The sequence below is a fragment of the Geotrypetes seraphini genome, chromosome 3 (genome assembly GCF_902459505.1).
Source record: "Geotrypetes seraphini chromosome 3, aGeoSer1.1, whole genome shotgun sequence".
NCBI classification, from domain to species: domain Eukaryota; kingdom Metazoa; phylum Chordata; class Amphibia; order Gymnophiona; family Dermophiidae; genus Geotrypetes; species Geotrypetes seraphini.
In genome coordinates this window covers 127129681-127146189 of record NC_047086.1, presented here as the reverse complement: position 1 = coordinate 127146189, position 16509 = coordinate 127129681, and the positions used below count along the sequence as shown (strand labels likewise).

The window sequence follows — 16509 nt, the reverse complement described above, 5'->3', positions numbered from 1 at the left end:
TATTTTTATTGAGCAGACCAAAAAACACCAGTAACACAGAAATAATCACAATACACACAAAAGGCGATTAAAAAACTAGAAAACCAGCAGCAGGTCTCTCACAAAAAGTTTCAGTCATAACTACACCTCCTTCCAACGAAGGCAAACAAGAGGCAAACAAGAATAACAAACAAACAATAGCCACCGTAGGAGTTGTAGAAAAATCAAGTTAAAAAATTCAAGATGTGGCTCCGATTCCTAGGAAAGAAAGAAGACCAAAACGCGCCCCAAGTGTGCCGAAAGTGTCTCCTTTTTGGCATGTATGTATTTGTTACTGAAACAAGTCCAGCCTCAAACGTCCAAGTTTTGCCCTGGACGTTTTGTGCAATGTTTCATCTTGTAATCCGTTCTGAGCTCCCCTGCGAGAACGGTATAGAAAATTGAATAAATAAAATTATAGCAGAAAAATGTCCAAATTTTACATGTCTACCCTAATCCCACTCAAAACACCCCTCCCCCCCAAAAATGTCTTCTTGAGATTTAGATTTATAGAATCAGATAGGTGCCTATCACACAATTACATTTTTTTTCCAATTATTGAGCCCATTAAGGATATTTTGCCAATTGAGTTAGACGCCTAAGAGGAGCCTAACTTTAGACACCCTTTATAGAATTTCCCTATATGTGTATATTATTAAAAGCACCAGCATGCACACAATTCTATCTACTTTGGAGAAAATTTGTGCACCTACTTTGCCTAAGGTAATTTTATGAAGACTTAGAGGGGCATAATCAAAACATACATCTAAGTCCAATTTGGGCGCACGGTGCTAGATGCCCAAAGTCAGCAGTGGGAAAATGCCCATTTTCGAAAAATACGTCTAGAATATATATATATATTTTTAATTGTCTATCTGAACATCCAGACTATTGTTCGTCCAGACCCCCAGAACATCTATCTTTATACCACATTTTTAACCAAAATTTTGTTCAAGTCCCAAACGCCCAGAACAAGATAATTTGGACATAGGAGGGGACAATCTTGTAATGGACTGGCCACCCAGACATGGCAACAGAGCAATGGGGCACCTTACAGGGCACTGCTGTGAATGTCACAATAAGGGTGCCAGATAAACATCTCACCAGAACTCCCTTATAGGTTATGGTGAGCCCCCCCCCAAAACACCCCACAAAAACCACTATATCCACCTGTCTACAACCCCAATAGCCCTAATGGCTGCAGGTGGCACCTATATGGCAGTAGAGTAGGGTTTAGGGGGTAGGGGGTTGGTGTGTGCACATATTTCACCATAAATGTAGTGGTTAGAGTGGCCTATGGGCCTGGGTCCTCCTCTCTATGGTTCACTAGCCCACCCCCAGGCTATTTAAGACACCTGTGTGCAGCTCTACTAGGCTTTCCTATACCAGGTGCTGATGTTCTGGAGACAAGTATGTACTTTTTTATTCTGATCTCTTGGTGGGGGGGGGGGGGGGGGTGAGGGTGTGTGTGTCTTTACTTTGCTTTGCAGTGGTTATCTGGTCACTTTGGATATCTTTCTTGGCACGACGGTATACCTGTTTTTACATCGTCTAATTCACAACGTTTAAGTTTCGTCCAGGATGTCTAGTAAAACATTTGATTATCCCTGCAGGACGACTAAGTCTAGGTTGGCCCCTATCCCACCCACATACTGCACTAACCACTCCTACAGATACGCCCCTTTCAGCTTTGGGCGCACAGTGGCATTTAGAGGCATAAAAAGTCCCATGGTATGTCCAGAAAGTTGGTTTGATTATTGGCACTTGGACCACCTGTCTTTTTGGTCATCTAAGTGCCAACTTAGGTGGGTTTTTAGAAGTGTTTTTGATTATGAACCCCATAGGGTACGTATCAGCGGTTCAGCCAGACAGCCAATTTTGGGTGGGCCTGAGCCTAGAGTGGGTGGGAAGGGAATGGGGGAGGGAATGAGGACTTGTATGCCACCTTTTTGTGGTTTTGGCATTTCAAAGCTGACTTTCAAAGTAGTGAGCACTGGAGGATCAAATGTCCCAAAGTCCCAAGGAGCAGCACTGGGATTTGATCTCTCAACCTCTGAGTGCAGAGGCAGCAGCTCTACCAGTGAGCCACACCTTCCACTTTCAGGTGGGCACAAAGTTTTCTCTGCCCTGCCCTAAATATAAATATTTTAGTTAATGAGAATCCCCAAGCACTGTCAGCTGAAGACTTTCTCTAAAGGTGGTCAGAACTCACTTTTACTAACCTTGGCAGGAAGCAGCAACATCCTTAGGCCACTGATGCCAGCGCCCCATGCATGTTTGTTGCTGGCTCAAGGATGTTGTTAGACCTGTTAGGACTCAGGTCAGAAAATAAAAGAGGGTTCTCTTCACTGATCCCCTCTCCTCCCTGCCTTCTTTCATTTCCACCCATCTACCATTATTATCACACCAACAGACCCTCACCAAATACAGAACATAAGAACATAAGAACTGCCATCTCCGGATCAGACCCATGGTCCATCAAGTCCGGCGATCCGCACACGCGGAGGCCCAGTCAGGTATACACCTGATGTAGTTTTAGTCACCCATATCCCTCTATGCCTCTCATAAGGAGATGTGCATCTAATTTGCCTTTGAATCCCAGCACAGTGGATTCCTTGATAACCTCCTTTGGGAGAGCATTCCAGGCGTCTACCACTCGCTGCGTAAAACAGAACTTCCTGACATTTGTCCTGGACTTGTCCCCCCTTAGCTTCAAACCATGTCCTCTTGTCCGTGTCGCGTTGGACAATGTAAATAATTTATTTTCCTGCTCTATTTTATCGATGCCTTTCAGCATTTTGAACGTCTCGATCATGTCCCCTCGCAGCCTTCTCTTCTCAAGGGAGAACAGTCCTAGTTTCTTGAGTCGTTCCTCATATTCCAAGTTCTCCATATCTCTTATTAACTTCGTTGCTCGTCTCTGCACCCTCTCTAACAGTTTTATATCCTTCTTTAGGTTGGGAGACCAATGTTGGACACAGTATTCCAAGTGTGGTCTGACCATTGCTCTATAAAGCGGTATTATGACTTTCTCCGATCTACTCGTGATTCCTTTCTTTATCATGCCTAACATTCTGTTTGCTTTCTTTGCCGTTGCCGCGCATTGTGCCGATGGCTTCAGGGTCCTATCTATCAGTACACCCAGGTCCTTTTCTTGTTCGCTCTTACCCAGAGTTGCGCCTGACATTCTATACTCGTATTCCTTATTCTTACTACCTAAATGCATTACTTTGCATTTCTCCACGTTGAACTTCATCTGCCATTGATCTGCCCATTTCTCTAACTGATACAAGTCGCTCTGGAGTTCCTCGCTATCCTCCTGCGATCTGATTGCCCGGACAAGGGATCACAAATTAGAAATAAAAATATTTTGACAAAAATTGATTTGGGAACCCCAAGAAGTTAAACTTAGCATGCAGTGCAACACTTGAGACAGAAAAACAGAAACACATTTCCTTTTTTACTGAACACAATAAAAAACATTTGCTGTACACATTTCCCAAAGCTAACCTATTCCATATAAGAATAGCCATACTGGGTCAGACCAATAGAAACATAGAAAAAAGCAGCAGAAAAGGGCTATAGCCCACCAAGTCTGCCCATTCCAAGTATCCCCTCCCCTGAATTTACTCCCTTAAAGATCCCACGTGAGTATCCCATTTTCTCTTAAAATCCGTCACGCTGCTGGCCTTTATCACCTGGAGTGGGAGTCTGTTCCAATGATCCACTACTCTTTCGGTGAAAAAGTACTTCCTGGAGTCGCCATGAAACTTCCCTCCCCTGATCTTCAGCGGATGCCCTCTGGTGGTCGAGGGTCCCATGAGCCAGAAGATATCATCTTCTGACTCGATGCGTCCCGTGATGTACTTATATGTTTCAATCATATCTCCCCGTTCTCTTCTTTCCTCAAGTGAGTACAGCCGCAATTTTTTAAATCTTTCTTCATACGTGAGATCCTTGAGCCCCAAGACCATCCTGGTGGCCGTTCGCTGAACCGACTCGATCCTCAGCACGTCCTTTTGGTAGTGTGGTCTCCAAAACTGAACACAGTACTCCAAGTGAGGCCTCACCATGGCTCTGTACAACGGCATCATAACTTCAGGTCTCCTGCTGACGAAACCTCTGCGGATACACCCCATCATTTGTCTTGCCCTGGAGGAAGCCTTCTCCACTTGATTGGCAACCTTCATGTCCTCACTAATGATCACCCCTAGGTCGCGTTCCGCCGTGGTCCTAACCAAGGTCTCACCATTTAGTACATAAGTTCTACGCGGGTTTCTCTTACCCAGGTGCATTATCTTGCATTTTTTAGCATTGAAGCCTAGCTGCCAAGTAGTTGACCATTGTTCCAGCAACTGTAGGTCGTGTGTCATATTATCAGGTAATAAGCTTTTGCCTATTATGTTGCAAAGTTTGGCGTCGTCGGCGAACAGTGATACCCTTCTTCTAAGTCCTTGCGTCATATCTCTTATGAATAAGTTAAATAGAATTGGGCCCAGGACTGAGCCCTGCGGCACTCCACTGATCACGTCCGATGCTTCGGATGGGGTACCGTTCACCACCACCTTCTGAAGTCTACCGCTCAGCCAATCCCCAACCCATGTAGTTAGAGTGTCTCCTAATCCTATCGATTTCATCTTCGATGAGGGACGCTATCAAATGCTTTACTGAAGTCCAATTATACCACATCCAGTGACTCTCTGGCGTCCAGTTGTCTAGTAACCCAGTCAAAAAAGCTAATCAGATTAGATTGGCAGGATCTACCCTGGGTGAACACGTGTTGGTGTGGATCACGCAGTTTTTCTTTGTCTAGGATTGTGTCAAGATTCTGTTTGATCAGTGTTTCCATGAGTTTACACACTATAGACGTGAGACTCACTGGTCTGTAGTTTGCTGTCTCTGTCCTGCAGCCCTTTTTGTGGAGTGGGATTACGTTGGCGGTTTTCCAGTCCAAGGGGACCCTTCCTGTGCTTAGGGAAAGATTGAAAAGAACAGATAATGGTTCTGCCAGGACTTCCCTTAACTCCCTGAGCATTCTGGGGTGTAGGTTATCCGGTTCCATGGCTTTGTTTACTTTGAGTCTTGATAGTTTCCACAGTGCTCAATCCAGGTCACAAATACCTAGCAGAAACTCATATTGTAGCAACATTTTGTGCTACAGATTTCAGGGCAAGCAGTGGCTTCCCCCATGTCTGTTACAATATCAGACTATTGACTTTTCTTCCAGGAACTTAACCAAACTTTTTTTTTAACCCATCTATACTAAACATGGTTACCACATCTTCTGGAACTCATTCCATTTAAAACATCCAAAATAAAATTATTTTTTTCTACCTTTCTTGTCTGGACATAACATTTTTCCATCATGAGTCTCTTTTCTGCTGTATTGTCTGTCATCTGCTAATTCTTCTTCAAGCAGTTGCTGTCCATTTGTCTTTTCTCCTCTCTCCTGTCTATTTGTTCAGTACACTCTGACATATTGGTCATTCCTTTTTAGTTCTTTTCTACCTCTCACACCCTTTTTCTTCTTTTTACTTTTCAGCTACCTATCAAATTTCCATCTTCTTCTTTTACCTACTTTGCACCTTAGATTACTGCAATATCATATACTTGGGATCCTTCAAGAAAACCATCAAACGTCTGAGAATCATCCAGAATACTGCCACCCGTCTCATTTATGGTCTCAAAAAGTCGGACCATCTCAGCCCATACTACATAAAACTTCACTGGTTGCCAATGGAGGCTAGGGTCATCTTCAAATTTGCCTGCCTTTGCTTCAAAATCTTAACAGGTTCATCCCCGATCTACCTGTCACACCATTTTGTATTTCCAGGCACCACTTGCACTCACAATACCTATCTGTTTGCCTTCCCCTCCCTGAAGGGCTGTTTCTACAAGAGATTCCTTGATAGAACACTGTCATTCCAAGCGGGCAAATGGAATAAATGTCTATCCACCCTCATTTCAAATACTCCCTCCTACCAATCCTTCAGGAAATCAATTAAAACCTATCTCTTTGATAAATTTCTCTAACCTCCTTCCTGCCTTGTTGTATCACTGAAATACTTGTAGTATCTCTGACATATTCCCGACTTTACCTAACCACTCTCGACTTCCAATGTAATTGAATTTTTTTTTACTAATATACCTAACAGTATCTACTGTAACATCACTGTATATGTACAGTCTTTTCCTCTGTAAACCGCTCTGAACTGCTTATGATATTGCGGTATACAAATAAAGTTATTATCATTATTACTATTATTACTAGCTCTCCATTCCCCATCTCAGTCCTTCCTCATCCCTCCATTCCTTTTCATCTTTAATATGCTCCCCATTACTACATATCTACCCTCTGTAATCACTATTCTCTCATTCATTTTAATGCCACCCCTCTCCTCACTCTTCTGGCCTCTCCAATAGAGCTCCACCATTCCCAGCATCTTACTCCCTCCACCCTTCTAGCTTTGCATCTGCTCCCTCTTCTTCCCCTCCCCACCCTCATAGTCTGACATCTCTCTGTTCCTTCACTCTTCCCTCTGCCATCTCCCCCGTGGAAATGGATGGTTGAGGAAGGAGTGAGATAATTAATGGAAAAGCTAGTGGATGAAAGAAGAAGATGGAAATTTGATAGATGGCTGAAAAGTAAAAAGAAAGAGAAGGGTGAGAGAAGCAGAAAAGAACTAAAAAGGAATTATCAATATAGAAACATAGAAACATAGAAATAGACGGCAGATAAGGGCCCACGGCCCATCTAGTCTGCCCACCTTAATGTCCCTCCCCTACCTTTGCTCTGTGAATAGATCCCATGTGCCGATCCCATTTGGCCTTAAAATTAGGCACGCTGCTGGCCTCAATCACCTGTAGTGGAAGACTATTCCAGCGATCAACCACTCTTTCAGTGAAAAAGAATTTCCTGGTGTCACCTCGTAGTTTCCCGCCCCTGATTTTCAACGGATGCCCTCTTGTTGTCGTGGGACCCTTGAAAAAGAAGATATCTTCCTCCGCCTCGATGCGGCCCGTAAGATACTTGAACGTCTCGATCATGTCCCCCCTCTCTCTGTGCTCCTCGAGCGAGTATAGCTGTAATTTGTCAAGCCGTTTTTCGTATGGTAGATCCTTGAGTCCCGAGACCATCCGGGTGGCCATTCTTTGCACCGACTCCAGTCTCAGCACATCCTTGCGATAATGCGGCCTCCAGAATTGCACACAGTATTCCAGGTGGGGCCTCACCATGGATCTATACAATGGCATAATGACTTCCGCCTTACGACTGACAAAACCCCTTCGTATGCAGCCCATGATTTGTCTTGCCTTGGACGAAGCCTGCTCCACTTGATTGGCAGACTTCATGTCCTCACTGACGATTACCCCCAAGTCTCGTTCTGCTACCTTTTTTGCTAGGATCTCGCCATTAAGGGTATAAGACTTGCATGGATTCTGGCTGCCCAGGTGCATAACTTTGCATTTTTTGGCATTGAAGTTGAGTTGCCATGTCCTAGACCAGTGTTCTTCAACCTTTTTACACCCGTGGACCGGCAGAAATAAAAGAATTATTTTGTGGACCGGCAAACTACTAGGACTAAAATTTAAAACCCCGTTTACGCTCCATCTCCGCGAGCTCGGTCCCCGCAAACCATCTGATCCCATCTGCACAAGCCGCAATTATGATTTTATATTGAACGTGTATTTTATTAAAGTATAAAAAGAAACAATATTCTGAACAATTGTGATTTTATAAATACAAATATACAGAGCACGGACCAACAAAACCCCTGTCTCCCCTCCCCTTCACATATATCCCCTCTACTATCAAGAAAAGTTATTATAAAGCCAAGTTATTATAGAATGCTACATAGAAATATCATGCTACAGAATACTGCAGGCCCCAGTTATGTCTCTAGCAGGATATATAATTCAAATCTGATATATTCTAATGACAAAATAGAAATAAAATTATTTTTTTCTACCTTTTGTTGGTTTCTGCTTTCATCTTCTTTTCACTCTTTTCCTTCCAGCATCTGCCCATTCCATCCAATGTATGCCCTCTCTCCCTTCCATATGTATCTGACTTCTTTCTATGCCCCTCTTCCTTGTCCATCCTCCTCTCTCCTTTTTACATCATTCATTCCAGCTTCACTGCTTTCTTCATTTTTATCTCTCCTACACCAGATCTAGCATCTTTATCCCTCTCTCATTTCTCTGCTGACCCCCTTTCCAGCATCAATGTCTCTCTACTTTCTCATTCCTCTCTCTCCCCTTTCTCTCATCTGATCTCTCCATTCCACCCTGACCCCCTTCCCCTCCTGTAATCTCCCTGCCAGCTGTTTCCTTCCTTTTTTCTTTCTCCCTTCCCTCCTCCCTTTATCCAACATTAACTCTCTTCCCATTCCTTTCCCTCCTCCCTCCCAGCAGCATCTCTCCTTCATCTCCCTTCCCTCCTCCCTCTATCCAACATTAACTCTCTTCCCATCCCTTTCCCTCCTCCCCTCCCAGCAGCATCTCTCCTTCTTCTCCCTTCCCTCCTCCCTCTATCCAACATTAACTCTCTTCCCATACCTTTCCCTCCTCCCCTTCCAGCAGCATCTCTCCTTCTTCTCCCTTCCCTCCTCCCTCTATCCAACATTAACTCTCTTCCCATCCTTTTCCCTCCTCCCCTCCCAGCAGCATCTCTCCTTTTCCCTTCCCTCCTCCCTCTATCCAACATTAAATCTCTTCCCATACCTTTCCCTCCTCCCCTTCCAGCAGCATCTCTCCTTCTTCTCCCTTCCCTCCTCCCTCTATCCAACATTAACTCTCTTCCCATCCCTTTCCCTCCTCCCCTACCAACAGCATCTCTCCTTCTAACTCCCTTCAAGTCCAGTAACAGATCTCCCTTTTCCAGCACCTTCCCTGCCTCCTACAGTGGCTTCCTCCCCTTCCAGCAGCTCTCCTGCCTGCAGGAAGTTGCCGGTAAATCACTGCCCTGGCAAATTGGAGAGCTGGTGGGAGGGGAGACAGCCACTGTGAAGGCTCCCCAGGATCTTGTTCGCACACGCTGACCATCTCCCTCCACCTGCACCTGAATCTGCAGCTCTCTCCGGTCTAATCGCAACTTCCCCGCGGCCCTCTTCAGCAACTCGGCAGGGGTGGCGATCAAGACACGCTGCCGACATCGGGACCTTCACTCTCTAAGTCCCGCCTATTTTGTTTCAACTTCCTGTTTCCGAACAGGCGAGACTCAGAGAGGGAAGGCCCCGACGTTGGCAGCCTATCTTGATCGCCTGAGGCTGGGAGGAACATTAATCAACAGGAACCGCAGTCGGCAGGAAATTTAACTGCCGACTTGATCTCGCCGGTCCTGTGCGGACTGGCAGAAATTTTCTGCGGACCGGCACCGGTCCGCGGACCGGCGGTTGAAGAACTGTGTCCTAGACCATCGCTCCAGTAGGAGTAGGTCGTGCATCATGTTGTCGGGCACTGAATCTTCGTCTGTTGTGCATTTGCCCACTACATTACTCAGTTTGGCGTCATCGGCAAATAATGTTATTTTACCTCGAAGCCCTTCTGCCAAGTCTCTTATAAAGATGTTGAATAGGATTGGGCCCAAGACTGAGCCCTGTGGTACTCCACTAATCACCTCTGTCATTTCGGAGGGGGTGCCGTTCACCACCACCCTTTGGAGCCTACCTCCAAGCCAGCTCCCAACCCATTTCGTCAATGTGTCACCTAATCCTATAGAACTCATCTTGCTCAGTAACCTGCGGTGTGGTACGCTATCGAATGCTTTGCTAAAGTCCAGGTACACGATGTCCAGGGACTCCCCAATATCCAGCTTCCCCGTTACCCAGTCAAAGAAGCTGATCAGGTTGGATTGGCAGGATCTCCCCTTAGTAAATCCATGTTGTCGGGGATCCCGTAGATTCTCCTCATCCAGGATCTTATCTAATTGGTGTTTGATTAGAGTTTCCATTAGTTTGCTCACTATCGATGTTAGACTCACTGGTCTGTAGTTTGCTGTCTCCATCTTTGAGCCTTTCTTGTGGAGTGGAATGACGTTAGCCGTCCTCCAGTCCAACGGGACGCTGCCTGTACTAAGGGAGAGGTTGAAGAGCGTGGACAGTGGCTCCGCCAAGACATCACTCAGCTCCCTAAGCACCCTGGGGTGCAGGTTGTCCGGCCCCATTGCTTTGTTAACCTTGAGCTTTGACAGCTCACCGTAGACACTGTCAAAGGCAGGAATAGTGACCAAATAAACAGGAGAGAAAAGACAAATGGACAACAGGTACTTGAAGTTCATTTCTCCTTCTCTCCATCCTCTCTACCCCTATGCACCAACATTTCTCTCTCTCTCCCCTCTCCATGCAGAATCTCTCCCTCCCCTCCACCCTATAGGAAACATTTTCTCTTTCTCGCCCTTCTCCACCCTTTTGTAACATCTCTCCCTTCCTCCCCTTAACCCCATTTCCAACGGTTCTCCATCTCCTCCCCTGTGCAGCATCTTTCCTTCCTTCCTTCCCTCCCCCACCCCACTCCACTCACAACTCTCTCTTGCTTCAACAGCTCAGTGGCAGCGATTCCTACACGCTGCCTGCCACTAACCTGGAAGTCTCTTCTTTGCTGTGTCCTGCCCAAGCAGAAACACGGAGTTGTGACAAAAGGAGCGGGGTGTGGCAGAGGAGAGGCTTTAGAATTAGTGGTAGGCAGCATGTAGGAATCGCTGCTGCTGACCCGTTGAAGTGAAAGAAGAGAGGGAGATGCAGGGACCGTAGGAGCCCAGCCTACTTTTCCAACTCAGGCGTTGTCAAAGTCCACTGCTGTTGGGTGGACCCAGGCCCACCCCTGGGTTGCCTCTATAAAATGGCTGCAACATATTCACTTGTGCCTTTTCTACCTAGGTCCCCTTTCTAAAATTACCCTCTTAAGCCACCAGTGAAAAGCATTCTTTCTAGCCTTACTGTGACTTGTGTTGACACTAGGCGATCAGAATCTCACACCAAGAGGTAATATAATTCCTGTATTAATTACACCATTAATTCTATATTAAATGCATCTCAATGGAGTTTTAGAGCCAACTCCAGGATTATGTTAAAATGCAAACAGAAGCTATTCCATATTTAACCCTGGATATATTTCACAATCTGAATGGAAAAAGTCTAAGTAAACAAATCCAAAACTCAATACTGCAGTAACTAGGCCAAAACCAGGAGATGCAATGTGTAAATAAGAAAACAAAACAAAACAAAACACACACACAAACCAAAATATTAGTTTGAATTTCAAATGCCACCTGACTTCTCCCAGTACTGACAGAATGACAGACATAGTTATCAAATTCTGTATACCACAGACCTCAAATTTTGTTATCTGAGCTAGGAAGTTAGGCCCCTGGGGCAGAAAAAAAGCAAAAGATAGGCAGAATCAATGACGGCGAGGGAGAAAGACTAGGACAGATAGAATGGAAGAGACTGTGTACATTACATTTCATTACAGTTCATATATTCTGCAATACCTTTCAGTTTAATGTGGAATACAATTAAAGACAATCTGGCGAGTTATAAATACAATAACAATATTTTGCTCCAAAAAGTTTTCTTTTTTTTAAGTTAGCCTTTCAAAGGCAGCAGTGTAAAACCACTGCATACAATCTTTTCACATTTATTCCTTTCTCACAAATTCTTGGCACATCAATTCCCATTTTTATTGTACACAGCTTAGTTGGTACTCAGGGCAGGATTAATTCTTCGAGGGCCCCTAGGCACACAAGTACAATGGGCCCCCCCTAGCCCCACCCCACCCACAAACTAAACACCTTTTTTTACAAAAGCACGGAAGAGGTTTTTTGCGCTGGCTGGCGGGCTGAATGTTCTGTGCTGTTCTGACGATCATAAGAATTCTATGACCATCGGAGCAGTGCAGAGCATTCAGCATGCTGGCTTGTGCTACAAACCGAAGGAACGGTACAGTTTAGAGGGTGAAGATACAATGATGCATATCCCCCTAATACTGAACAAAATATAAAGATAGCAAATGTAAATTTGAAAAAAGAGACATAACAAATCACTTTACAAATTAACAAATAAAAATAAAACAAAAAATGGAAAACAAGTGATACCATTTTATTGAACTAATACATTTTTTAAATTAGGTTTCTGAGGTCAAAACCTCTTTCCTTAGGCCAGTAAAGTATACTTCTGTTACAGTATCCTATCCTGACCTGAGGAAGAATTTGGTCTCTGAAAGTTAATCAAAAATGTATAAAAATTAGTCCAATAAAAGGATAATTATTTCTATTTATAAACATTTATCAACACAGCTACAATATTACTTTATCCTAAAGCAAAAAAATAAAAAATATAATTTTTTTCTACTTTTGTCATGTGGTTTCAGCTTTCCTCATCTTCTTGTCATTCTCTTCCTTCCATCCATTGTCTGCCCCTTCCAGAAAATGTCTGTCTCCCTCTGCCATCTCTGCTCTTGCCCCCTCCCCTCTGTTCCTCTCATAGTCTGGCATCTTTCTCCTTCCATCTCTCCTTCCCTCCCCACCCCTGTGGTTTTTAGCATCTCTCTCTCTTCTCATTTCCTTCACTCGGATCTGATATCTCTGTGTCCTTCCCCATTATTTGGCATCTCTCTCCTCTCTCTTCCCTTTCCTTTTCTTCTCTGGTCTTCCTTCTCTATTTTCTGCCTCTGTCTAAATTAAATTCTTTCTTACTATTCAGCCCTCATTTTCCCTCTTTTCACTGTGTCTACTCACAGCTTGCCACCCCTTTCCTTCACCTCTCCACTATTTCACTAACTATCTTCTTCCCCCCCCCCCCCCCATCCAGCATGTGGGAAAGCAGCAGCAGTGGTGAGGAGGTGAGGGCTTGGCAAAAGTTCTCCCCACTTCCATCAGCTGTCCTGCCCTGCTCCCTTCTGTCTCCCTTATCCCCACTTCCATCATCTGCCCTGCTTCTTTGTTCCCACATCCATCATCTGCCCTGCTCCCTTCTCCCCAGGCCCATCTCACCATTCACCTTTCACTCTGATTTATTTTTTTTAGAATGGCGACACCCCCCAAGCATCGATCGGTAATACGGGCCCCCCCAATCGATGGACTAATTGGCAACGGACCTCCACCCCCCCATTGACAGAAAGTATGACAACCATGCAACGCGGGTAAGAAAGGCAACAGGAACTGTAATTTTGCAAACGGTGCTGGTTGCCCAAAGCTTCCCTCTGACGTGCCCAGGCAGAAACAGGAAGCTGCGTCAGAGGGAAGCTTTGGGCAAGCAGCACCACTTGCAAAATTAGTTCCCATTGCCTTTCTTACCTGCATTGCTTTCTTGTCATATTTTCTGTCGATGGGGGGGGGGGGGGGCCCACGTTGCCGATCGATGCTGGAGGGGCCCATCGCCGTTTTGAAAAAACAATGTTGAGGCCCTCCTTCATCGGGCCCCCCTGACCATTTCGGCCCTTAGGCACGTGCCTATTGGTTAATCAGGCCCTGTTGGTACTTACTGATGAGCAGTATAACAAGTGTAAAAATAAACATGGAAACTTTTAAATACATATAACAATAAGGGCCCCATGGCAAATACACCGAAGCCCATAGGAACTGAATGAGTTTTGGTGCATTACTACTGCTGCTTTCTAAAAGGGGCCCTAAATCACCTAGATCAGGGGGTTCTTGCTTTTAGTTCCTCCATCCCTTTCACTGATCAATGAAACCCAAGTACTCCCTTCCTAAACCATGTATCCACTAATGACTAGCTGACAGCTACATGTTGCTATTAGCCATATGCATCAGAACAGAGGGGGCCACAGGGGCCATAGCCTCCCCAAACATTGGCAGTGTCTCTGCTCCCTGCCCTGTCTTGCCGTCTGTCATACCTCCTCTGCTGATTCCTGGTGGTCCAGAGGTGCAGCAGACAGGAGCGAGCTTTCTGCGCTCCTGCCCCGCTGCTAACCCGCTTGGTCAGCAGCTGCCGCGAGTTCTGCTTTCTTCAGCCACTGAGTGGCACCAAGCAGGAGGGCACTTAGGCGCTGCTACTCTGCACTGAGTAGCTTCCTGACTGGCTCCTATGAATTCTCATGAATTGCAGTGATTTCCTGTTTCTGCATAGGCGGACTGCTGCTGAAAGACTTCCAGGAAAAGAGAGATGAGGGAGAATTGTTGGACATGATAGTGGTTGAGAGAAGGGAGGGAGAAATGTTACACTGGGAGGGAGGAGAAATGACTCAAAGAAGGGAGAGATGTCAGACCACTAGAATCGGAAGAAGAGAGATGCCAGACCGCAGAAAGGAGAGGAGAGAGATGTTAGACCTCGGGAAGAGGGAGGGAAGGAGAGAGAGATGCCAGACCATGGGAGTGGAGAGAGAGTCCAGGCTATGGAAGGAGAAGAGAAAGATGCCAGACCATTTGAGGGGGAAGGGGGAAGACAGAGATGTCTGACCATGGGAGAGGGATGAGATGGTGCATAGGAATGGAAGGGAAGGGGAGACAAAGGGAGGAGGTGGTGCACAGCAATGGGTGCGGCATGGAAGAGATAAGAAGAAATGATTCTTATATATAGATGGGAGTAGGGAAGAAGAAAAAAGGAGGAGATGGTACATAGAGAATGACACGGTAGCTGTTACCTGCAAGTAGCCGCGGGTAACCCACAGAACCGGGGGGGGGGGGGGGGGTAGTGCTCACTGCGGGCACGGGAACAAGGCGATCCACCGCCCCTTGGCCCTGCAGTTAAGGGAGGGAATGCGCGCAATCACCAATCACGCGTGGCCCCTTCCTTCCTACCTACCGGCTGAATCCCTCCCTCCCCCTTACCTTTGCAGCGCGTTAGTTTCCAAAATAACTTGCTCAAGCTGGCCGAGCCTGCCTTCTGGTTGCGTCAGAAGAGAAGTTTCCGCCCACAGATGCATGCGACTGCAGGCAGGCTCCAGAGCTTGAGCAAGTTACTCTGGAAAGTAACTTAAAACATGCCGTGAAGGTAAGGGGGAGGGAGGGAGATTCTCAGGCCACGTGAGGGGTACTGAAGGGCAGTGAGGTGGCGAGAGGGAAGGGTGGTGGTGGAAAAAAAAGGAACAGACGTGGAAGGGGGTGGAGAGGAAAAGACACTGAAAGGAAATGGGGAACAGAGTGGAGAGAATGCGCTGAAGGAAAAAAATGGGGAGACAGAGTGGGGAGAAGACGCTGAACGGAAATGGGGAAGACAGAGTGGGGAGAAGATGCTGAAGGGAAATGGGGAAAAAAGAGTGGGGGAGAAGACACTGAAGAGAAATGGGGAAGTCAGAGTGGGGAGAATACGCTGAAGGGAAATGGGTAACAGAGTGGGGGAGAAGACGCTGAAGGGAAATGGGGAACAGAGAGTGGGGGAGAAGATGCTGAAGGGAAATGGGGAAGACAGAGTGGGGAGAAGACACTGAAGGGAAAAGGGGATGACAGAGTGACAAGGAAGCAAATGTAAATTAAATGAAATAAAATGAAAATGAGCCAGAAAACAATTTACTGGAAAATGTGCAAAAAAAAAAATCGGAACAATGCGTCCTATTTCCTGTGTGATATCTCAGATGATGTCTGGGGTGGGGCTGCAAGTTACTAGGTGATCTCTACAATAAGACTAGTTTCTTTAATCACTGAATTGTATCGACGCCCTTATTACGCTGCAAATGCACACGGCCAGCGGATGGGGACCGAACTTCCCCGGGAAAATGGTGTATTCAGGCGATACCACCACCTTTTCTGTATTATCATTCGGATTTTGCAAACATTGCGCCTACATAGAACTCTGCTCCTTCAATTTTATGCGAATTTTTTTTTTTACGTTTTCTATTTTGGGAACAACGTATTAAATTTCTCACCTTTATTTCCTGCAGCAGAGATCCTTAGGTGGTGAGTTTGCGCCGTTCCCATGGCAGCAGATCTCGCTCCAACAAGGACCCAGTTTCAAGCCTCCAGCCTACGGGAGCGAGCAGGTCTCTCCTCCGCCCCCTACCGGCGTCTCTCGCTTCCAGGGCAACCAGAAGCTCCACGTCCCATTGGTCAGAAAAGTCCCAAATCCGGCCTTCTCTTTAATCCTTCCCCCCTACAGATCTTCCTCTTTCCCCCCTCCCCTGTAATGTCAATTACAAAGGAAAGGGTAGAGGAGCGCGGGTAAAACAGGGTTGGGGTAAGCAAGGCTGGCTGACCACGGTGTTAAAAGCGAAAAGCTTTTTTTTTTTTCTTTTGTATTTTTACTGCTAAAGTTTGAGGTGGGCTCCTGCCGCTTTGGATGAAAGGAGGTCGGTGCTCGCTGGCTCCCCTCTCTCCCCCTGGAGCTGTCTATTGTAACTCGCGTGTGCGCGCGGGTTCGGTAGGCGGAGCTTGAGAGCGCGAGCGGCACGGAGCCTCGCTTTTCTATAGCCAAGACCGGCTAAAGCACGTTGCAGAGTTGCCTCCGCTTCTCCGTCGCTGTCCTGGAGCCCTTCGCCGCCGCTTCCGTGAGTATTGCGAAGTCTCCGTGCGCGGTGGCGTTCCAGGACTGCCATGGG

The 16509-nt window shown here is 46.2% G+C and overlaps 2 protein-coding genes across 6 annotated transcripts in view; one reads left to right on the top strand and one right to left on the bottom strand.

Moving 5' to 3' along the window:
• Window positions 1–16509, bottom strand: part of FBXO16 (F-box protein 16) — a 116148-nt gene that overhangs the window by 99141 nt on the left and 498 nt on the right. For 2 of the 3 annotated variants that reach the window (XM_033938808.1, XM_033938806.1), the window contains exon 1: window positions 15841–16282. The exons of the other annotated variant lie outside the window; for it this stretch is intronic. The gene's annotated coding sequence lies outside the window, so the exon portion shown is untranslated. Of the gene's footprint in view, window positions 1–15840; window positions 16283–16509 lie in introns of those variants that run through there. 3 annotated transcript variants of the gene reach the window in all.
• The window catches only part of FZD3 (frizzled class receptor 3), a 151024-nt gene continuing 150412 nt past the window's right edge, over window positions 15898–16509 (top strand). The window contains exon 1 of one of the 3 annotated variants that reach the window (XM_033938803.1): window positions 15898–16020. The gene's annotated coding sequence lies outside the window, so the exon portion shown is untranslated. Of the gene's footprint in view, window positions 16021–16091; window positions 16459–16509 lie in introns of those variants that run through there. The other 2 variants (XM_033938802.1, XM_033938801.1) reach the window with 2 other exon arrangements.